The sequence below is a fragment of the Hetaerina americana genome, unplaced genomic scaffold (genome assembly GCF_022747635.1).
Source record: "Hetaerina americana unplaced genomic scaffold, ioHetAmer1.1.p SCAF_87, whole genome shotgun sequence".
NCBI classification, from domain to species: domain Eukaryota; kingdom Metazoa; phylum Arthropoda; class Insecta; order Odonata; family Calopterygidae; genus Hetaerina; species Hetaerina americana.
In genome coordinates, this window is record NW_027287505.1 from 654,529 (window position 1) to 678,483 (window position 23,955).

Here is a 23,955-nt window from a genome sequence, read left to right on the forward strand (position 1 = left end):
TCTCCAGGCAACGACGCCCCTCCCCCTCATTAGACTAGAAACAGATTAATATCTATATTTGACTTTGAGTAAGCAGACATGGAATGTGTTTTCTCTTTTATTTAATAAAACATATTTTGTCTCAATTTTCCTCCTCCTTAGTTTGTTTTGCGAGCTCCAAAGTGAGTCGTGACCATACTTCGGACAACTTAGGAATATTTTTCAAAGATTTCTGGATATTCCTCCCTATGATGGCAAGCAATAACGGACGGTGCTCGGTTCTTCCGTTGCCTACGAGAGTTGAACTTTCGAGAGGGCACTGGCAAAATAAGGAGTCAAGGTACGAGAGCATTAAGTTGGCCTCTCGACGAATAATCCCTGACTGGGTTGGGCGTTTTTTGAAAGCGTGAAATGTGTGATAGTTGATGCCAAAAATTATTTTTTGCTTTTAAATCGAAATTATTCAACACATTAATTGGTATTATTAACTGTACTGTACAGTTCTAGTTAACTTTTGATGGACTTGTCGACTAAGCACTGTTTTGACCCCGTAAGACGCGTTACATCAAGTACTATTAAGTATACCCGAGATGTCGATAACGCACCTTTAAGATCCCTCTTCTCTCCCCCACCCCCTCTCCAATTGCTAACCCACTCCATATCTTCCACTCTACCTCAGTAATTGTAATTTAATATTCCCTTCATCCCCTTTCCTGGCATTCTAATTTCTCCCCGTCAGCACTCCCTCATCCTCTTCCACCCCCTTCATTTATTCCTTTTCCATTTTCTTGCCGTCCATTTCACTTCATCGGGCACTCTTCACACCAAAATCGCCAAAACCCTCATGTCCAGCTCATCTCGATGACCAAGTGGGTCGTAGCCATGCGAAACTACGCTTCGTAGTAGTCTCACCAAAATTTTCTTTACATCTATGCACACTCAACTCATTTACCGTATACTCCCTCCACTTGAGCGAAATGTTCTCTATTCATCGGCAATTCTTCTATTTAAAACATTCCTTTCGAAATAAACATTACTCGATTATTCAAAATCAATGCGCTTGCTTTGACAAAATGACTGGATTCCCAGTTATTCGAACTTGTCAGATATTCACAAATATTTTGTGGGTGGATATATCTGGATATTAACTAACTAGACGGAGACGAGGAGGGATAAAAACAACAAAGGCTTTCTCTGTACATGATGTAGATGAGTAATTACTACCAATTGAAAGTAAGCTCCTCTGGAATTCCTATTAACCACCGAACATGGAAGGGGACGTCATAAACCTAAGGGTGCGGTCATACATACGTAACCGCAATCAATTATGATGTTTGAGAGTTTCCCCGCTCGCACATATTCGTGCTCGGCCGACGACGGAACGAAATACGACTAGCAGAGGGGGGCGGGCAGACTTTGAAAGGGCGCAGCGGAGAAGACTGCAGGGTGTGCCCGTGGATCCCGGCAACCGAATCCTGAGACTCGGCTAAATCGAACGTTCGCGCGGATTAATCTGATAATAGGGAGGAATGAATTGCCGGATATCCGAATATCGAAGAACAGCATATCCTGTCTACTACAAATAACATTTTGACCAATATATCCCCGTTTCAAGGGTAATGTGATACGTAATACAATTTACGAAGGACCTCATATTAAAAGTATTCAAGTTTTTAACCGGTTGTATTCAAGGAATAAACTCTTCATCGAAAACATGGGGTGAAGCATGAGTAATATGAGCTGCAGAAATGCAATGGTTGGAAGCGTTCGTTATTAGGTTAAGACGTCGAGATAACGATGATCTCCGAATGGACGGACCTAATAGCCACAGTGAAAAGATATAATCGGCTAACGAGCAAGGATCTCAGCAAAGACTGGAAGAAGAAGAGAAACCATAAATGAGAAATCTAAGGAAAATAAATTTATTTTGAAACATGACCGACCCAGGAGAATACAAAAAAATAATTGAGGTGTTACTCCCTACTCTCTTATATTTTTCCGATTAGTTTAAATGAGTATACGACCAAGGTATTTGCGAGTGTATTCACGACATTTGTAGTTATTTTTAAAGTTTACATTACGTTAAGAATGTACAAGTGTAATTAGTACGTATTTTCTTTGGTGCTAAAGCTTCTTGTGTTCGTTTTATGAACCACACTGTGCACAAATATTTGTGATAGGAGGTGTATTTATTTGGTGAAGATGGTGTTCGTCTAAGGGAAAAGCGAAAGGGAAGAAGAAGAACTACAAAGAAAGATTCCGAGCATGATTTTCCAATGAAACTTGTTCCAACGGTCATCCACCTCCAAGCAGCGGTCACCTCCTCAACCCAACACATTTCTCAGAACCCATCACTGCCCTGTCACTCGCAACCGACACGTACTGCTCTTCTTTGGTCAGAACCTGCCCAAAATTTTGTTCGTGTCACGTAGCAATATTCAATACCTTTACTTTATTGTTCTCCACCGAATTAACAATGTAATATCAAATAATTACAATTGCTCACAACAAATCACCGATCATTTACGGGGGAAAACACTTCCGTTGAATGCAACCGCACGTATTTTTGCCTGTATTTTGTTTCAATTAAAAATAATTATCTAAAAGACTAAATTAATCCGTAAATGCATCAAATTTGAGTAGCTGAAATATTTTTAATGCATTTATTCGAAGATGACACGTTTGTTCACCAAATGAAAAGATATACCTTTGTGGGTTTGAAAATGGTATCCTATTAAAGAAAACCCGATTAAACAGAACCCGAACGAAATTAATCTTCAGGATTAGGCAGTAATGAAAAAAGTTCCTTTACTAGATAGTGGATCAAATGACGTATTCCATTACTTTTGGCAGAAATAATCGTTAACCTGACGCAATGCTGAAAATGCACAGAACAAAATATTGTCGGATTATTTCGAAAATTTTACGTATCGATCTTTTTTAATTAAAAAATGAAGCTGCTTTCAACTACGAGAACTAGTCCACTAGTTTCATTACAAATAAAATTTTAGGCAAAGCAGAAAACTATTTTGGCTGCACGTTATTTACTCGATAAACTGTGCGCTTGAACGAGCGGCAATTATTCTGCCACCATTCAATGACGAGTCGATCTTATCCACACCTCCCTGTTACCTTCCTTGCGAAAAAATGTCGAATTCGGTCACACCAAGCGGATCTCCAGTGCCACTCTATATTTGGCATTGCCACTATGCCAATTGCCGTAACTGGATTACGAGGAGTGCCTTGGGAAAGACAATTAACCGCCAGTCGCGCAAAGGAGTCGATGACGCACTTCGATATACGACGAATAAACGCACCTTATAGGGCGTCACTAATTCTCAGCAGAGGAGGCAGTTCACCCAAACAAGTTGGCTGTTGGCACGTTACCAATTCCTATTACACATTGGAGATTAAAATGTTGGTTGTCTTGAACTATGGATTAAATACGGTAAATAATTTTCCTTAAAAGTCGTCTTGAGGGTTCAATGGAGTTTCTTAACAATCATTGAGATAATTCATGCAAATCACTGAACCATGGCCCCAGGTATTGCTCCGAGTTTGACTTCACCGCTGTTCGAGCGTTCACCGAGAAATATTCCGCACTTTAAAATGTTCCTTCAAACTGCCCGGTGTATTAATGAGAAATTCCACCAACAACACACACTCAAAAGCACGAGTGAAACATAAAACGCTAGTATATCACAATTTTCCAGATGCAGCACTTTCCTTTTTTCACATTATCCGCTAAATAATTCTTTTTTAAACCGTTCAATGGTAAAAACTAATTAGAGTAACCTTATCTTTGTGGTTACATGAATGAATTTCTCATCTGCATAATTGAATGAATTAAATCATTACTCTATGAGGACTTCCATTCTTGGAATATCAACGCAATGTCGTCTTTCAATGCAACCAAATTCCACTCCAGGGTTAGATATCTCATCTCATTCCATCTTTATCAAAGTTAAGAGGGCTGAAATCTTGATTCCATTATTCATACCCGGTCCCAAGCTACTTTTTTTATAAGTTTATGAAGAATAGTTTTTTATCGGTCGGAGTGGATGGCGACCGAGACCGTAGTAAAAACCATTTCAGGGAGAACTGGTGATAAATGATAGCAAGATGTAGACGCGGGCATACACAGTTCATGCAGGAAAAGAGCAAATAAATTTTCGATGCGGGAAAATATAATTAACAGGGAGCGGGGTAAACGTGCGAACATATCTGGAGGCCATAATAATAATTATTATGCGAATATTCGAATGAGGTTTAAACGCGCAGGCCAACCGGACATCTTGTTCATCCGCTCGCGCAATAGATGTTTGGTGTTTCAATCGATATTTTGCTACCCTACAAGCCACTGCTAGGGCATGTGGCAGGGAATTAATACACACCAGACTAATTATGACCCATAATGTAGTCGGATAATGTTATTCTGATCCCCTATTGTTATTGGCAATAATGACATCTTAAATCTATCTGTTCTACTCTTAATCTCTCTAATTTTACTAGCATGATCTCTGCAACCGTATTGCGAGGGGGGTAATAATACATTTCCAACATCACTGCTAAAGAAACCGCCTTCTAATTAATGCAAGAGCTTCAACCTATAATTCAACCTTCGCTCCATTGAGTGATTCCCAGCCTAGCTGCTCTAATATTTTGGATACGCTGCTAAGTTTATCACAACAATGTTTTACGAATCTAGCTTCTCTACGCTGCACGCGATCCAACTCGGCAATAGAGAGTAGAGCACAAGAGAGAGTACTCGTACAATAGAGAGTAGTTGGTTGCTGAGTCTTGTTAGGCATATTACTCAAATTCGTGCAGTGGTCGCATTTTGACTCTAAACCTTGAAACTTATCTCGCAGGTTAAATGAACAGTGTGTGCCGTAATTTTTAAGACTGTGGCTATAAAATTGGAACTACTAACGCCGTCTTCATAAAATGTTGGCAAATAGTTATTATAACCTTTCTCTCCCCGCATACAAATTTTAAAGTCAACTAAATTACATGCAGCTGTTCATTAGTAGTTCGCGTGGTAGTATCAAAGTGTTTGCAGTCATAATTTCAAAATGCATGAATATAACGAACAACGCGTTGCGATTGAATTTTGTTTTAAAGCTGGTAAAAATGAGACGGAAGCGTTCAAAATGTCACCACAAACTGTTACAAAATGTTTTTAAAAAAAACTACTTCCTGTTCCCAAAATTAAATGTGGACTTGAAAGGGAATCATTTTTCGTCGACAGACAAGATTCAAGAAGCCGCGACCACAGAATTTAAACAGTATTTCAAAGGAAGACTTGATGACAGGGTATAAAAAGGCTGAAAGATCGTGCCAACATGTGTATTACTTCTAACGGAGACTATTTTGAATTAAACATTTGTTGAAAAATATTTTGCAATTTCTTTGCTTATTTTATTGCTACAGTCTTAAAACTTATGGGAAAAACTGTGTACATTTCTGTAGAAGAAAAATATGAAAGAAGATACCTGAACCAAGGAAAGAAAAAAAACAATTCGTTTAAGGAGCCTGCGCCAGGGATTGAACCGGTGACTTCTGTACGGGTGGTTTTTCAACAATAGCGGCTTACCACTCTATTTTATCTGGACCTTGGAATTAATGTTAGACAATTTAAAAAGGGAAATGACGAAAAGAAGGAAAAATCTTCTGCCTCGTCATCGCGGCGATTCCCCAACCCCCTTTAAGTCCCGACTTGGCAACAACAGACTATTTCCATTTCCCTATAGAAGTGAAATCCTCCCTCAAAGGACACCACCACCGATGGACCGTCTAAGTGCCGTCAAAGAAGCTTGCACGCGTACCCTTAAGGACCTCTAGCCTACCAGGGAGTCTTCGAGTCACGGAAAAGCCACAAGGGAAAAGGAGGTGTGTTTTCTCTCAAGTACTTTTTGAGTAAATTCCATCCCGCTGCCGATTTACGGAATATAAGTAAATGACCCTTTCAAATTGTGCTCACTTTAAAAATTAATTTTCCTCAATTTAATCCGTGGGAATAATGAAACTGCGGTATACATTTGTTTGGAGCGACTATAAAACGTACATGAAAATTAGGGGAGAACGGATGCATGGATGAAGGACGCTGAATTTAAAAAAGGTATATTAAGTTAAGTGGTGATATTATGACTCGAAACCAGAAACTTCAGACGAGAATAAACGCTATTAAATCTCATTTGGGAATGATAATACTACCTTGATCAAAAATTTCCCGGAATTTATTCAGAAAATTAAAAATACAAGTTTATTCATCTAAATCTATATTGTCCCCTTCAAAGTAATCCCCATCCACTGCAACACACTTATGCCAGCGCTTGATACAATCCTCGAAACATTTTTTATATTCGGTTTTCGGTATGTCCATCAGTGCTTCCTGCGATTTTTCCATTACTTCCTCTCGGCTGCTAAAACGCGTTCCCCGTAATGGTTTTTTAACTCGATTGAACAGAAAGAAGTCACAGGGAGCCAAATCAGGTGAATTCGGTGGCTGTTGGATGGTATTTGTTGCATTTTTCGTCAAAAAATTACGAATAATGATAGCACTGTGCGACGGTGCGTTATCATGGTGCAAAATCCACGAGTTTTCTGCCCACATTTCTGGTCTCTTTCGGCGAATTGCTTCACGCAAACGTCTCATAACGCCCAAATAATACTCTTTGTTTACTGTCTGGCCTTCTGGCAAAAATTCATGATGCACTACACCGTTGTAATCCATGAAAACCGTCAGCATTGCCTTCTTTTTTGACTGAAAACGACGTGGTTTTTTTGGTCTCGGCTCATTTGGTGAACGCCATTCACTTGCCTGATGTCTGGATTGCGTGTCGTACTCATAAACCCACGTCTCGTCTCCAGTAATGATCCTTTTGATGAATGTGGGATCGGATTCAGCCTCGCAAATCATGTCTTTTGCGACGTCAACACGGTCTCTTTTTTGCATGAAATTGAGGTCTTTTGGCACCAACTTTGCTGCTACACGACGGAAACCCAAATCATTAACCACAATGTCTTGGGCGGATCCATAGGCAATGTTCAAGTCCTCCGCTATTTCTCTGATGGTTAATTTGCGGTTATTGACCAACATTTCTTTTACTTTATCAATTTTTTCACCGACTTTCGATGTCGATGGTCTGCCACTGCGTTCATCATCTTCGATTGACTCACGACCACTTCTGAACCGCTCGTGCCACTGGTAAACGACCGTTTTTTTTAGAGAATCGTTGCCGAAACACTTTTCCAACATTTCCAACGTCCGTGCGCCACGAAATCCGTTTTTTACGCAAAATTTAATACAAGTTCGTTGTTGCAAATTTAAATCCATTTCTGAAATTGTAAAAAATCGCCAACACACACAGAGATAGATGTACTCTTGGCTACGTAACTTTTGCAAATGTCAAGTTATGACACTAAGATTTAAAGGGAATATCAACAACAGATGTACCAATTTAACAAAAAAACAGAACTCAAATCGGAACGATGGGAGCGCCACACGGTGGTTATTCCGGGAAATTTTTGATCAAGGTAGTATGTACATTCTTGCAGTACCCTGCTAACTACCGCTAGGGTGTGTGGCAGGGGGTAATTACACGCTAGACTAATTTCAATCCGAGTATTTTTACCCCTACCACGGTCAGGCAATGTTATTCTGGGACCTACCAGTGAGCCTTCGAGTCGTGGTAAAGCCGCTGACAAAAGTGGCTGTCGACATTCAAGGGATGTACTTTAGAGATTTTTGAGTCATTGTAGCAATATCTGCTAAAATAAATCTATTTTCCGAAACTTTTACAGTAAAAACATAGTCTGCAGAATTAAAGTAAAGGGGGCATTATAATAGAGTTGTTGTCAGGTTATGTTTTGTTAGGAGAGACAAGGAAATATCCGCCGTGCCGTTTGGTAGCTTCATAACTGGTGTCCAGCCATAAACCTTAAACGTGCACCTTAAACGGTGGATTGCATATATAATAATAATTAAATTTTTAGGCGAGACCACAGCAAAATAAAAAATCAGACCATAATTCACAATTTGCGAGGACTACAGTATGAAGCATCATGTAAGACAGCCCGAACTAGCCGAGATTTAAATTACACCGAATGCAATGGAAAATGCAGTATTATGCTGATGGTCTGACACCCCCTGCCGTGTGCCGCAGTGGAGCCGTGCAGGATACGTACAGCGTAAATCCAATCGCTGGCCACCCCTCCCCCCTACCCGCCCGTGGCCTCCGAAACAGGGGGAATTAAGGGGCCCATCCAGAATTTCTGGCTTGCATGGGTCCTGGGGTGGTAAACTTTGGGGGGAGAGGGGGCAAGGGGAGAGATCGACCCCACAACTCAGGCGTGCAATCTCCGCCGACAAAGCAGGCCAAGAGGGCCCGCCGACCAATGTAACTTGCGCCCTACCCCCGCGTGAAATGAATGAGGCACCTCGGCGGCCGGGTAAACTTCGGCCGCCGGGGAGGCAGTCGAAACCGCACGGCGGGTGTTCCTCATGCGGAAAATATGAATCGCGTCCATTGCTCGGCCAAGCGATACCCACAAAGGGAGTAATCCCCCGTCTCCCTCCAACCCATACACCCATACAATTCAATTCAGGTTTATTTTTTTCCATTTTTGAAAGCCTTTCAAACCTTACCTCTGAAGCAGTGGAAATAATGCGCAAATGCTGTTCGCGAAATTTTGACCAAGACCCAAATATATATTACACTTTACTGACCCTCGGTCTCTTTTGTTTTCCTAGTCTCTGATTTTTCGAAAACTTAAGGAGTGTTTTTGTTCTAGGTTCCTTCATTTATTATCCTCAAGTAAATATTACGCGATTCACAATGTTAATACCAAGGAGATGGATGAAGGATGCTAAAGGAGGCATTGCAGGAGAGTAGTTAAAAAATTTAATCCCCCGTATTTCATTTAGAATAGTAGGGAAGGAAATCTGCCTAAAGTATAATGTAGTACTTGAAACTTTTTTACCCTGATGTACCTGTAGGTTTCGTTGGGGGGGTAATTGAAAGCTACTGGTATATTTGCGGAAATCTACCTACTCTCAGAAAATTTACGAGAAAATTTGTAAAAAATATTGAAAAACCGTTATGCGTAGCTTATTTAAATTTGACCTGGGGCAAAGACTTCGTAGCCTAAGGTGGAGGGTACTCTATGGTATATTCATCATTTAACAATGGAGACGCGTACGTCACGGTAAAAAATTATACAGGCACCAATTATGGCATGAAATCACGAAACGGTATAATATATCTGGGAAACGGTTTTTTTTACGGATGCACGATACTATTTCATAATTTTTGTGTACCCATCTCGCACAATTTTCGTTCAAACCCTGTTTCCTTCATCAAACGTTAAGAAATTTGAAATACGGTGGGCCAGATCGTGTCAATAAAAGTAGATAAACTAATTGTAGAAGAGATAGATTTAATATTTCACTTTTCCCACGGACGATAAGAAATTAGAATAACGTTGTCCGACCACAGTTGGGATAAAAATATTCGGGTCAAAATCAGTCTGGCGTGTATTCACCTCCTGCTACACACCCTAGTGGTGGCTTGTAGGGTACTAGAAGTAAAACAAATTAAGTAAAAAAAATAAGTAAATAATTTAACACTTCAAAAAGCATCACTCTTATCAAAATTAAGAATTAAAACGGGTGTCATGGCTCCTTTATTTATACTCAGTAGCCTACCGTTTCATGAAGGTATTCAATGAACACCCCTATATGTTTTGCCTACTGCTACTAACTAACTACTACTATTACTAACAAAACACAATCCAGCAAACTACTTTACAACAGGTACCTCTTCATCTCTGAGTACCTCCTTCCTCCCTTCATCCCGTCCAACATCCCTATCGTATTCCTGCCCTTTGTCGTTTGCCTAACATTCTCCCCTCTATTACAGTCTTCAACATCCCACTGCCGATCAATACGCCCTTCATCCATTGTTCCTGCCACCATAGGATTACTCCCAACAAACCCATCTCCTCCCCTTTCACCATACTAGCACTTCCTCGTTTGTTTTCCTTTCCGTCCATTTCACCCTCTCCATCCTTCTCCACACCCACATTTCAAAAGCCTCCAATCTACTTCTATCATCCAGCTTCAACTATCACATTTCAGCGCCGTACAGAACTACAATCCGTATCAAATTTTTACCCAGCATTTTCTTAACATCCTTACTCCACGTCAATTTCAACTCAATTGTCTACTCCATGTGGAAGCCTCTTTGACCATAGCAATTCTTCTCTCACCATTATACTAAAATATATTTCTATATACGTATGAGCTCAGAAAATAGGTGCAGGCGTAACATATAAATAAACGTATTTCACTCGGAAATTATGGATTGCAACGGAGAATTAGAAAAGAGTTAGCAGATTTCACAAAACCTTCTTGCGGACCGACCACTTTCATCTAAGATGCGAAATCTTCAGGTCTTCAAGTTTTTTCTAAAACCTCAAGATGCGTCATCACAAGGTTGAACCTGATACCTTGGAATTGACTTACGCATAAGCAATAGTGGAACGAAATAACAGTGCGCTATGTGTCAATACAGGAGGGCTGCATTACAATAAGTATTCTAGGAAAAGGCGCATAATTACGGTGCAATTATAATTTCGAAGCACGAAATACATAAAAGCTATGTTACCAACCTTTGAGGATGATGAATGGAAAATTCTGCTGCCGGCCATAAATCTTTTTGCATCTCAAGTAATAATCTTCCTAAGATTAGGGTAAACAGCTTGGGTGTCTTCGTGGTTTGCATATGAAAGCCAGCGTTAGCGCTCGAATCTTCACCGGTAAAATGCCATTTAATCTACCAGTCCCGACCAGGATCATTAATCACTCCCGCCTTTCCTTTCATTTATATTTTGGGAGGAGCCGAAGCATTTTTTTAATATGTCAAAAAATAAACGGGCATTAATCAAGGAGTTTCCATTGAGTGCCGATCTTTACTCGGCAGCAAAAAATCTGTTGAATTTATTCGAAATCTAAAGAAAAAATGTTTCCGTTTAAAAGCAACTCACCAGACGACTTAAAACTCCACATTCTATGAACAAAGTTGTGCTTATTGCTATTCTTCAAGTTTCTGACTCATTGTTCATCACTGCTCAATAGATATTGAATTGTTGAAAAAGTACAGGATCATAATACTAACTAACCCTTCCAAATTTGGAATAGGAGCGAAACACCTATCATACCCCAACACATGTAGCCAAAACTGTTTAACTCATTTAAAAAAGACTAGGTGAAACAGGAAATCATTTTTTCAAGCCAAAAATTAAATTGATCATGGTTAGAAAACAGAAAACTAAAATTAAAACTTTACTAAAAAATTTAGCATCTCTCTTGAACTTAACCAATGTTTTAACGAACTACGGAGTTGAAAAATGTTGCTCATCTTAGCAAATTTACGGAAATGGAAGAAAGAAGTGCGGTTAAGGAGCTTATTTCAGTTCCCAAGGCTTACTTTAAAGATAGACTGCGGCTTTAAAAATTTTAGTTTTTTAATCGTGCGAAGCCCAGCATCCCGTGGTCCTTGCTCGCTTTTTTTCTCGGTTCCACTTTCCTCCCACCTCTTATTCCTCATTCTTTTTAGCTCCAGAGTGGAATCATGGTTTTTTTAGCGATTATTAAAGGACACAATAAAGGCAAATGACTCATCTGAGCGTATGACAATCCCCTCCTTTCAGCAATAAGATACAGAATTTCCCCTAAAATATAAATTTGAATTGCAGCAGTGCATTACCAGCGTATGCATTGAAACACATAATATGCATATTAAAGTGCTGCGTTTGATTTCAGAAAGATGGTGGCGACATACTAGGCGATTTCCACGTCGTATCATTTCCTGATAGTTCAATTTGAAATACTAAGAGTTTCCATTTTTAGAATAACATCCAGTACACAGCTGCGTGTCGTGTTAACTCGTGGTCCTCCCGATCGCAAAGACTATCAGAGTCGTCTTTGGAATAGCCGAAACACTCAATAACCGCGACCTCTCACCAATTAGCAATAAGTGCCAATTACATGTTTAATATAATTACACGTGTTCGCAAAAATGTTAGTCATTCACACGTACAAAGAAAATAATAGAGGAATATAGAAGAATAATAGAAAAATAGAGAAAGACATCAGCATTGTACGCGCCATGGCCGACTGCGTCAGGGCATATGGACTCACCACACCCTAAGGTCACTGAAAGTTATTAATTCGTATTATAATCACGTAACATTGTATTATTTTATTTTCCCAAGTGATGTCTCCTATCGCTGATGACATAAATCGTGAGAGGAAAAAGGGATTTCTCGTAAAAGTTAATCTGTTCGGCAGTCGACTTTCCTTTTAAGTCTCCACTTGTGGTCTCGGCTGCCAATCCTATTTATATACAAGGCTAGAATTATTTCCTTTGAGTCGGAGTTAATCTCATTTCATTTTAATTTACCTAAAATTTTGTGTACTACGTGTAATATTGCTAGTGTCCACCATTACGAAATATTCCGTAATAACTAATAATGTGACGATTTTTGTACTTATAATGACTCTTAACCAAACGGAATATTCTTTGCTTTATTCAACATTTTTCAATGTGTATATATATATATATATATATATATATATATATATATATATATATATATATACATGTGCATAGTGCAGATATATATATATATATATATATATATATATATATATATATATATATATACCATAAACACAGTAATCAACCCGAAGGTTGGTTGGTTCGGTAGGTGATGGAAGAGTTCACCCTGTATTAACCCCCACGGCGTGTGAAATTCACACATCAGGGTAGGGGGGGCAGTTCCTTTCCCTGTGCCAGTTATGGTTTCCCAGGAAGAACTGGTACCCGAAATATTATATAGCTTAAGTGCCCAGAGAGGCTTGCCCGGGAAACGAACCCAGGCCCTCCGGTCAGCAGTCAAACGCTCTACACCTGGACTACCCTGATCCACTTATATATATACCGATCTACCAATATGTGCATCCAAATTTTATATATACATATATATATATATATATATATATATATATATATAGAGAGAGAGAGAGAGAGAGAGAGAGGAAGGCAACAGGAAACCACCTCAATTATCATTCCCAAGATAAATATGATGGTCACTACAGAGATTTTGAGTCCTGGCAACTACGGGGCTCGGCCCAATCGACCGTGTGTCGTGCCCGGCAGCTGGGGAGACAAGGCTTCCGCGGTCGTCATCCCACGAAACCCTTGCAAGGGAAAACCGGCAGCAGCAGGACAGTGGACGCAGGAGGACAGGACAAAATTAGTTAGAATAGGAACGTGGAATGTTAGGACAATGATGAGGACCGGGAATTTTGGAAATATTAAGCGACAGTTGGAAAGGGGGAAAATAGATATTTTAGGTCTATGTGAGGTGAGATGGAAAGATAGCGGGGATTACTGGAGGGATAATTACAGAATAGTTCACAGCGGCGGGAACGAGAGCCAACGAGGGGTTGCCATAGTATTAAATGAAGAGGTAGGAAGAAGCAAAGTCAACATAGAGCAGGTAACGGATAGAATACTACTAATAGAGATAAAAGCAGAACCGACGAACTTGGTTATTATTCAGGTATACATGCCACCGAGCAACCATACGGAGGAAGAAGTCGATAGGATATATAATCAATTACAAGACATAATCGCGTGTGTTCCTGCAGGGAAACATTTGATAGTGATGGGGGATTGGACTGCGACGGTAGGCGAAGGCAGAGATGGTGGTGAGGTGAGCGACTACTGTTTAGGCACGCGGAATGACCGCGGGGAGAAAGCAGTTGAGTTCTGCAGGAGACAGGGGCTAGTCATCACCAACACTTGGTTTAGACACCACAAAAGACGCAGGTATGCATAGAAAATGCCAGTAGACTCAGAAAGGTATCAGCTAGATTATATTCTGGTTAGGCACAGGTTTAGGAGCAGTGTGATAAATTCGCACAGCTTTCCGGAAGCGGATGCGGACTCAGACCACAATTTAGTGGTTATGAAATGTAGCGTCCGTTTCAAAAAGATAAGGCAGGGGCGGCTTAGAAAATGGAATGTGGAAGCATTCAATGGATTGAAAGGGAAGGAGTACCAATAAGCTGTAGAGTAAATCATGGAGGATGGTAAAGAGCTAAGTACTATGGAAGAAAAATGGGGAAATATTAATAAAGGGTTCTTTAAAGCCGCAAAAGACACAATTTGTGCCGTTAACGTGAAAAGCGTTACGATGCTTACAAAGGTGGATGAGAGGATAAAATGGAAGAATGTAAACACAAAATAAAAAACAAAAAGTAAAAAAAATGGAGCGGGCTACCAATAAAGCAAAAGAAGCATGGTGGAAGACGCTGTGTGAGGATATGGAAAGTTTGCAGAGGAAGGGTGAAATTGGTGCGCTGTACAGCAAAGTAAAATCTTTATAGGGAAGTAAGAAAGGAAGGCCTATGCTAACAGTTAGAGATAAGGCGGGTAAGATAATAGTTGACTCAGGAAAGATAAAAGAGAGATTGAAGGAATATATAGAAGAACTGTATAGTAAAGAGCTTAAACCAACAAAGTTAGACATAGAAAAGGAACATGATGTAGAGGAAGATAGCTTAGGTCCAGGCATACTCGACAATGAGATAGAAAGGGCATCAAGGGAGAGGAAGCTAAATGAGGCCGTAAGGGTGGTAACGTTCCTGCGGAACTACTCAAATGTTTAGGAAAATGTGGGAGAAAGAGGCTATATGGGCTAAATCGTAGTATCTAAGACGAAGGAATCTGGCCGGAAGACTTTGTGAGATCAATGTTAGTTCCTATTACTAAAACGGTTAAGGCAACATCATGTGAGGACTACAGGACAATAAGTTTGATATCCCACGCAGCTAAAGTTGCTCTAAGGATCATAAACAAAAGGATAGAGAGTATGGCAAATGATTACTTAGGGGATGAACAGTTTAGGTTCAGGAAGGAGAGAGGTACGCGTGATGCCATTGCAGTAATGAGATTATTAATCGAGATGAACATAGAATACAATCAGGAAGTACTTGCCTCTATCGTAAATTTCAAAAAACGTTTGATGAAGTTATTTGGGGAAAACTCATGAGTATATTGAAGAAAATAGGAATAGATTGGAGAGAAAGGAGGCTAATACGCAACCTGTGCATGTCTCAGACTGCTCCAGTGCGAGGTGGGAACGGGGAGTCCGGATGGGCAGTGTTAGGAAGAGGTGTAAGGCAGGGTTGCCCATTATCACCGTTGCTGTTCAATCTGTATGTAGAGGAAATGATTAAAGAGGCATGGGAAGAACTGGAGGTAGGAATGAAAGTGGGCGGGAATTCGTAAAATCAGTTAGGTTTGCTGATGATCAAGCTTTAGTTTGTCAGTCAGCCAAGGTGTTGCAAGCATTGCTGAGTGAATTGGAAATTCAGTGCGATAGGTATGGGATGAGAATCAATATTAATAAAACACAGGTTATACGATTTCCTAGAAAGAAAAAGGCTAAGCTAAACATTAAAATAGGAGGGCAAAAACTATAGCAGGTAGAACAGTTTACGTATCTCTGAAGTGTTTTGGACCAACATGGTCAAAGTAGTGGGGTCGTAAGGAGAAGAATGCGCTCGGCAAAGAGGCTTTCACAAGGAGGAGGGAGTTGATGATAGGGACGTTGAGTAAGGATATCAAGAAAAGACTCGTAAAAACTTTTATATGGACCGTAGCTATGTACGGCGCGGAAACTTGGTCATTGAGCAGGAGGATTTTGGAGTGTTGACTGGAGGCTCGAGGCTTTTGAAATGTGGTTGTGGAGAAGAAAGGAGAAGGTGAAATGGACAGAGAAAAAAACAATTGAGGACTTGAACTTGGAATGGTGGGTGAAGAGAGGGGTTTGCTGGGAGAAATCCTATGGAGGCAGGAAAAGTGGATGAAGGGGGTATTGACCGGCAGTAAGATGTTGGAGAGTGTAATAGAGGGGAGAATGTTAGGCAAACGAGGAAAGGGAAGGAGCAGGATAGGGATGTTGGACGGGATGAAGGGAGGATGAATGTACTCAGAGATGAACAGGGACCTGATGTAGAGTAGGATACTGGATTTTGTGTTTTTTTAGGAGTCACAAAATATTTACTTATTTAGCAGCTGTGTCCATTCAAAAACCAACCTTTGCCGGTAGATTACCTAATAATAATATTAAATATATGTATATTTATACATATATTTAATATATATATATAAACATATTCTCTAACAAATGCAGAGGAAAGTTGAACATTATATATCTTCGAAAATGAACGCTTTTCTGCGAAGATAAATATATATATATATATATATATATATATATATATATATATATAGATTATTTCGTCGAAGTAACACGGGAAAGTTGAATAACAAACTTGGACAGCAACAAACAATATAAGAACACATTAAGAGATCACTCACAGGTTATTTCTTCATCATTTCGACGGAATTCAGCTTCGTCTTCATCGGAAGAAATAGAAGCGATGACTGCTGAGAAATAGAAGTAATGACTGCTGAAATATAATTGATGCCAGCAGTCATTACCTCTATGTCTTCCGATGAAGACAGAGCCGGAATCCGTGGAAATTACCAAGAAATAACGAGTGAGTGATCTTTTCGCGGTAGTCCAGGGGGTAGAGCGTTGGACTGCTGACCGGAGGATCCCGGGTTCAATTCAAGGGCAAGGACCTCTGGGCATCTCCAGCTCCACCCAAGCTATGTGATTTTTCGGGTACCAGGTCTTCCTGGGAAATCATAACCGGCACAGGGAAAGGAACTGGCCCCCAACCCTGATGTGTGAATTTCACACGCCGCCGGGCTTAGTACCGGGGGAACTCTACCATCACCTACCCAACCGATCTTCGGGTTGATTACTGTGTTTATGGATATATATATATATATATATATATATATATATATATATATATATATATATATATATATAGAGGGAGAGAGAGAGGTCTCGAGTCCTGCATAAACGTAGATCGCAGGACTTGTTTCTACTTAAAATGTTGAGGAAATTATATTAATGTGTCATATTTGGAAAACAATCTGATCTCCCTCATCAAAGAATAATATTTGTTTAGGAATATATTTGTATTGTATAATATATACTTGTATTTCTCGTGAGGAAAGTGTATACAGAGAAAATCATCATAGAATGGCCAGCGAACTCCTAGAACAAGAAGAGTACTACTAGAATTAGCAGCAATTGGAGAGTGAAACTATGCATGAATGAGATAGAAGCGGGAAGAAGTATGCAAGGATAGATTAGTGCAGAAGAAATTATTGAAAGGTGTTAGTTAATTGGCGGGTAAAGATGTGAAGTAGGGAGATGGATGGAGAGCGGTTTCCAGACAGGCTACAGCCAGGAGACCAGCCAATGGATTACCGTTCAAAAACGTTGTTCTATTTTATAGCTTACTTGGATTGTTTTTGTATATTATCATTGTTTCAGACAAGAAGGCAATAATTTTACCCCAACAAATTTTATTTGCAGACATAGGGGTGGATCTAGACGTCCGATTTGGGAGTCATGGACTTGTGGTTTAATAAAATATTATAAGATAATTCTCTTATAATAGTAATAGTATATTTATACTTATAATATAATAGTACTTTATACTTATAATATAATAGTAATAATACAATATCTAATATCCAGTACTTATCAAAACTTAGTATTTTTAAATATAGTTTTGATAAATCAACGCAACAAATTCTGTGCGCCTTTGTTTCTTCACGAATGTTATGATAACTGATTCGACACAGAGCTCAAAGTTAAAATGGAGACATCGATCTGGGCTAAGCAAAGGCACGAAGGACTGGACCATGGCCTCCCCGGAATCCGCAACTGGGAACGTGAGATCACGACGAGATTCTGAGTGAAATGGACTGCCGAGCATACCGGTACACATGTGGTTCCTTTCCCCTATAAATTCAGGTTCTTTACAGTAGTAAACATCACGTACTACAATTATAAGATGGAACTTTCCCCGCAAATAGCCACCAATTACCTTACCTCACCCTCTTTGCGATTAACGATATAAGATATTACATGTAGATGGATTATTACTGCACACTTACTGGATTCTCGTAATCGCTCTCAGCTTCATCTCCCGTCCACGATCTCTAGACTCGGAGGGCCTCACGCCTAGTAGTCATCGGATGCAGGATGACAGCAAAATATCCCCCCTTCCCCGTCTCGCGCGGAAACTTGACCCTTAACGAAGGCATTTCACACGGTGCCTGTTCTCTCAGCCAAGACCTTTCTGCGTCCGTAAATGTCGCGTCCCGAACCAGTTTTAGGATTCCTTCCCTCTTCCGAGGTTCCAAAAACAGCCCCGCGGCATGCGGCGACTCCCCCCCCCTCCTCGCCCCTCCGCGCCCCTCTGCCATGCCTCCCCGGCCCTGACCCCGGAGCCGTTTTAAAGGCCGACTCACAAATGAATCCAAAAACTAAACTCCGCTCGAGAACTCAACTTAAGACTTGAAGGAGTACACGTTCCAGCGAAGTTCACAGTGCCGAAGTCCAACAGTACGACCATTTCGTCTATTTCTTGATGCTTAGTTCAATGGAACTAAGTTCTTAGTTCTATAGATAACTACCAAAAATATGTGAAATAGTGCTACACCATTAATGCTCGCAATAGGAAAAACTTAGAGAATGTTTCTTTCGATTCTTGCTGTTCGTTGAACTGTTTACTCTCCATTGTTGCCGTTTAAATTGAAACTTACACTGTTTACATTGGATACGAGAGACCGCACATATTTGGAGACCTCAAGTGTGCATGCATATCCATGGTTGGGTTAATTAAAGACTTCTATTGAAAATATGAAATCTTTAATTTAGTTCTTAGGTCAGGTTTCTTAAAAGTCAAGGCAAAGGGCGCCCTGGAGGACAGCGCCTGCACGAGGGGATGTGCCCCACCGCTGTGACGCTTCGCACCAGTTTAACCTACGCTCGGCTCCCTGCGCGCGGACGTCCAAGCGAACATGGCCTCCCGTAAGTCAAGGAAAATTCGATAAAAATACGAGAATCGCTATCGATATATAATTACGAAAATGAACAAAATATTTATCGATCATCAATTATCACACTCAAGTGGGGTCGTCCTGTTCAAATAAATGTACTTTTCGAATGTTCATCATCGCGTCGAGTTAAAGGTGCCATTGACAATAGCACTGCTTTTACGTTAATACCACATACGTACATAAATAGCGAATGCAATGGGAATGTGTGATAAACCATTTTATATTAATATCAAACTTGTATACCGATCTGATTCGAGACATCGTCCCAAAAGTGTCCCCCGACTTAAATAACTATGGCGACCACTCGTATATTTAAATTAAAGCCAAGTGTCATTTTAATGGAATCTTCTTCAATTGGGTGTTTTCGTGGATAACTCATTAATCTGAGAAGAGAGACCAAGCCGACGTCACCGCCTGGCAATACAAAGGCAGCACGCTAAATGGCGTCCCCTCGGCATCGTTTTATGGGCCGCCGGACCAGAAGAAAATAATCCCAATATGCCGTTCTCGCGGAAGCATTAGAAGCGCCCCCTCCCGTTGGCATCCAGCGGCGTCTCGATTCGCGCGAGTCGGTCCTTCGGGGCTTCCCGCAGAGGGTATTTTCCGTGCAAGGGTGCATTCCCAGCATGCACTAGGCTCAGAGCGATCTCCCTTCGACGCACGGTGCTTCTTTTTAACGTAAAAAAATACTTTTAAAGATATTTATCTATTCAAACCCGGCGATGTTTCTCCGTATTGAAGGCTTAACAATGTTTGATCAAAATGAACTGAACAGCCGCCGGTTGAATGAATAAAAAGGAAACAACTTAAATTCCTCCCCGTTCGTCTCCACTTCTCAAGAAATACCTTCAAAACTCCTTTCAGTGTCATAAAATGTCGTACATATAAAAGCTGATGAGAGTTCATCCGTACTCCATAGCATTGCGATAGGATTGATTTTTTGGGTTGAATATTCAAATTCACAGATTTCAAAGCGAGTTTAGATATTGCATGGAGTACTCGCTGTTCATTTTTTTATATGATAACAAAACGTGATTTTAGCATTGGTTTGGAGTCGTTAAAAAGAAAAAAGTATGTATCAACTTCTGAACATAAGTATTTATTTTCCAGAAACTGAAATACGAAAATTCTGTAATTGTTCACAATTGAGAGGTAGTCAACTGCACAGTTTGGGATACCTGAGAGCCTCTAAATGTATAAGGGAATTGTCAAATCTATGTATCATCAACAAAAGAGAGAGGTTGGGAAGCAATGACATATCTTGGGCATCCTCCGTAGCTAAAACATTAGTCTCCCTATAATATTATCTCCTTAAGTTCTTCACACTTCCCGCCTGCCACTTATGATGATCGTAGTCTTGTATGGCTCAAAAACTTGGTCCTTGATGAAAGTGGAGGGAAGGAATAGGACGCAGGCATATTGGACGGGAAGAAGGGACGGAGCAAGTATGATGAATATAAGAAGAGGCTTGTTGTAATTCTCGATTACAGGCTGTATTTTTGGTTAGGAGAAATAGTATAGGCAGTATCCATTCTAAAAACTTACCATAACCGGTAGAATACTAAATAATAACAACAAATACGGCGTTGGCGGACCACTTTGAGTGACCTCTGGCGGATAAGTACTCGTGGAAAAAGAGAGATCGGGGCGTCTGTTTCATTCGGAAGTGCATTTCAAGGTGCCGGTGTTTCTCACTCCATGTGCCGCTAGTGTGAATTCCCGAGACAGGGAAATAAACAGCCAAACAATTTCCGCGGTGAAATCTGTTCAAACAAGGTGGAGGAATGAATGAGGGTCTCTTCATAACATGCTAATGTTAAGTACTGCTGCCAGACATGTGCTTTAGAGGCAACGATGACTTGAATATCCTAGTGATAACGTCGTAGCATTGCTACAAATGTAGTGAAATGTAATTTGTGATGAAAAATAATGATAATGGATTAAATATATTATATAACGTATGTACACACTCATAGATAAATATATGTATATATATATATATATATATATATATATATATATATATATATATATATACAGGGTTCGTCCGGAAAATAAGTGTACTGACTCCTGGGCTGGGCGCGCCCAGGAGTCAGTACACGGGCTCCAGGCGCGCCCAGCACCGCTCTGACGGGCTGCGATTGGAGGGGGGTATGTTGGCTAGCGACGCTGAAAAAGGCAGTCGGCTCTGAGCTGTGGTGTAGTGAGGAGTTCTGTTAACGCGAACCTCCACGCTTCGACCCACGTCACGGAACGCGATGCCGAAGTTTTTGGAGCAGCGTTATTCCATCAAATTTGCGGTAAAGCTTGGGAAATCGTCTACCGAAACTGTTGGTATGATTAACCAGGCTTACGGGGAGTCAGCCATGTCCAGAAACATGATCTTTCGGTGGCACAAGATGTTCGTGGAGGGCAGAGAAGAGGTCGACGACGAGTCTTCGAGAGGTTCCCGATGATGCCTTCGCGGGAGCGTTCCAGGAATGGGAACGCCGCTGGAACAAGTGTATCGACTCACAAGGGTCCTATTTTGAGGAATATTAGCTTAAGATATGTAAAAGTGTAATAAATTTTTTTTCCTGAGCTCAGTACACTTATTTTCCGGGCGAACCCTGTATATATATATATATAACACTTAGAACTAGTGGACACAGACAAAAACAGAAACACACAAAAAAAAAGACTCACTAACTTTCGAATTTTCGGTGGTCGCAGCCACCTTCATCAAGGAAGAGCGGGATAGAGTTCTATCAACTCTATCCCTCTCTTTCTTGATAGAACTCTATCCCGCTCTTCCTTGATAGAACTCTATCCCGCTCATCCTTGATGAAGGTGGCTGCGACCACCGAAAATTCGAAAGTTAGTGAGTCTCTTTTTTGTGTGTTTCTGTGTTTTTGCCTGTTTCCACTAGTGCTAAGTATTATACATTACTATTCACGTCCGTGAAACTTTCAGAAAGTGTTACATATATATATATCTATATATATATATATATATATATATATATATATATATATATATACATATATATACATATATATATACATATATATATACATATATATATACATATATATATATATATATATTTTATATATATTAATGGGCTGATACAATATAACACAAATAGAATAGAATAGCAACATTTAAAAGGACACTCACACGGTAAATTGTTTGAGCTTTCGGCCCTCTCAGAGGCCTTCTTCAAGAGAGACTGACTCTCTCTGACAGTCTCTCTTGAAGAAGGCCTCTGAGAGGGTCAAAAGCTCGAGCAATTTACCGTGTGAGTGTCCTTTTAAATGTTGCTATTCTATTCTATTTGTGTTATATTGTGTCAGCCCATTATTGTGCCGCCCGTGTGAGTTTTTCCGTGTGTGTGTGTATACACATAACATATATATATATATATATATATATATATATATATATATATATATATATATATATATATATATATACATATATATATATACATACATATATATATATATGTATATATATATATAAAATATCTTCGAAATGGAACGCTCTTCGGTGACGCACAAATATGTAAAAACACAGATTTAGATTTTTAGAATATAGAAACACAAAGAAAGGACACTCACAATTTGTTATTTGACGTTTCGACAGCACGGCTGTCGTCTTCAGAATCAGTTTCTGAAGACGACAGCCGTGCTGTCGAAACGTCAAATAACAAATTGTGAGTGTCCTTTCTTTGTGCTTCTATATTCTAAAAATCTAAATCTATATATATATATATATTGATATACATAAGGTTTGTTTAAACTGTATCGGGAAAGGTTCCGGAAAATAGATTTATTACATTAATTGCTACCACGCCTCAAAATTAAATTAAATTAAATATTAAAAAATTTTGCCAGCGGCTTTTTCACGAGTTGAAGGCTCCCTGGTAGGTGGATTTTAGATAAAGGCACTCTTAAGGGTACGTGTGTTAGCTTCTTTTGACGGCTTGATTGACGGTCCCATGGTAGAGTCCTTTGGGGGAGGATTTCACTTTTTGGAATAGGAATAATAGTCGACTGGTGCCAAGTCGGGACTAAAAGTGGGTTGGGGAATCGTAACGATGACGTCGCAGAAGGTATTTGCTTGCAAAGACAATCAACTCTTAGTCGTCCGTTCAAAAACCTTCGAGAGGACGACTTTACTGCAGATCTATCGTATCGTTAAATTTTCAGTGATAATATTGTGGGTACTATCATCTTATCAATGCCAGTATACCATCTGCGATCATGCATACACTTAACCGACGATTTAGCACTTCACGCGTGTTAGGAAAAAATCGTTACTAATATTTTTTATACAAACCTTGTGTATATACTATACATAATATTTATGAAATATATATGCCTATACTATATTCACCTAATATACTACATATACCCTATATAGTATGTATACTGTATTTACTATATACACTACATAGACTGTTGGTAATATATGTACTGTACATATTATCTATATATATTAAAGAAAGTCGTAAATGGTGTAAGGTACACCATTTATAACTCGAGAACGTCTGAACCGATTTTTGATGCTTGGTTTTTTCGATACGACTCATTCCAGAATAGCATAATAACCATTAAAATATCGTAAAATTATCGTATCGTAAAATATCGTATCGTCAATTTTGATGGTATTTGGTTTTTTGGATTCATCTTAGCCCAAATTAACAGAATAACCAATTAAATATCGGATAAGTATCGTATTTTGATACTGCATCGGGAAATATCGTATCATATCGTCGGCTTTCATTAATTTGGTTCTTTGGATTCTTCTCAGGCCAGAATAGCAAAATGACCGTTAAAATATCGTTTAAGTAATGTATGGTAAAATATTGTATCGTAAAACATCCTATCGTTAAATATCGAATCGCAAAGTCGATTTTAAT

The 23,955-nt window shown here is 39.7% G+C and overlaps 1 protein-coding gene across 1 annotated transcript in view; it reads right to left on the reverse strand.

Moving 5' to 3' along the window:
* The window catches only part of DopEcR (G-protein coupled receptor DopEcR), a 313,681-nt gene that overhangs the window by 271,965 nt on the left and 17,761 nt on the right, over positions 1 to 23,955 (reverse strand). The gene's annotated exons all lie outside the window — the stretch shown is intronic.